Here is a 1,760-nt window from a genome sequence, read left to right on the forward strand (position 1 = left end):
TGGAGGGATGTGCACAAGGATTTGTTTCACAAGTAGGCCATTGCACTGACTTCATTTGACCTTCACATTCCTCTCTGAGATAAGCCTTAATATCCCCATTTCAAAGATGAGCAAACTGAGGTCTGGAACAGGTTAAGTGCTTCACTCATTCATTCAACAGACATCTGAATGAGCAACTACCATGCATCAGACACTCAGACACTGGGGATACAAGATAAAAATCCCTGCCCCATCCCCCAGTCCAGAGCAGAGGCAGACACATAAATATAAGTATAACACAAGTCAGATTATGAATTATAGGTAATATATATTGGGTATTTACTAAGTGCTATTCACTGTGGCAAGCTTTTCCTGTGTTTTACTCATTCAGTCCTCCCCAAACTCTATCAGGTAGGTACCATTATTATGCCTATTTCTCATGTATCCATAAATATGGCATGGTGACTGCTTAAGGTTTCATAAGTAGCAAGAGGCAGAGCCAGGCTTAATACTCAGTTGGTCTAGTACCAGAGGCCCCACCTTAGCCACCAAATTCTACCACCTCTGATAATAAGGTAGCACACAGGGCATATCAGGTCCCCCGAGGGAGGAACCCCTACCTCAGTCTGGGGTTCACCACTGCCAGGGGAGATTTTATGAAGGACCAAGAATTAGCTAAGCAGAGGTGCTGGGAGAAGGCAGGGCCATTCCAGAGAGGGAAAGGTGAGGAGGCCACCTAGTGAAGACCCACACAGCATCCCAGGTAGGTACTGGGGCTTGTCAGGAGGCTGTAGAAGCCGGCAGGGCTCAGTACACAAAGGAGAGTGATCTACATCCTAGAGGTAGCTGGAGGTTTGACGGGTTTTAAGTGGAGGAGAGAGTTGGCTAGATTTTTAGAAACATCACCTGGGCAACTGGGTAGAGGTGGATAGGAGGAAGAGAGACTCAGAATAATCCCAAGCACAAGTTGATGGCAGCCTGGGGCGGGGGAGAGGGGGTGAGGAGAAGATAAGAGAGATTCAGAGGTTAAGTTTTCTGGATGAAGATTTGGGGATTGTTAGCTAGAGGACAGGAAGCCATTTTGAAGGACACGCAGTGTCGGCTCCTAACCCAGGGGAATGAGGGTGATCTCATGAGGTCAGTTTTGGATGCTGTGGGGACAGAGTCCCAGAGAGCAGTTTCCAGGCTTGCGGCCTTATGTGGAAAGGTGCTGGCTAGGGTAGTGGATGGCCACCAGCTGTAACCAGTTAGCCATTGACCACTGATATAACAAACGTGGCTGAGCTAGCAAGCGCAGATTGCAGTTAGCAAGGGGTTGGTTGGTTGGCGGAGAAGCAGACTGCGGATTGCGGCTAGTAAGTGGGGTTAGCAAGCTGACTGTGGATTGCAGATAGTGTGGAGCTTGCTTCCTGTATGTCCAACTCAGCCACCAGCGAGACTATAATGGCATGAACCCCCCATCCATGGCTCCATTGGTGTTCCTTTTTGGCCTCACCATATCCTGCGTTCTTGTGCGGGGAATGGGACCAGAGACCCTGCATGACAGATGCAACTCAGGTCTTGCCCCCAATTCCGTGCCCGTTATCCTCTTGGCACTGCAGCGACGATGCCCGTGGGAGTGCCCCTTATGTCACTAGGGAACGCAGCTGCCCCGCTTGCAACCGAACTTGGAGCTTTGAACGCCACCCCTCCGGTGTTGGCAACGTCTGCAGTGCGCAATCCTCGGCGCCAGAGGGCGCTGCGACACCTGCTCGGGCCGCTCTGGCCCAGCCCGTCTCAGT

Source organism: Rhinolophus hipposideros, assembly GCF_964194185.1.
Source record: "Rhinolophus hipposideros genome assembly, chromosome: 20".
Lineage (NCBI taxonomy): Eukaryota > Metazoa > Chordata > Mammalia > Chiroptera > Rhinolophidae > Rhinolophus > Rhinolophus hipposideros.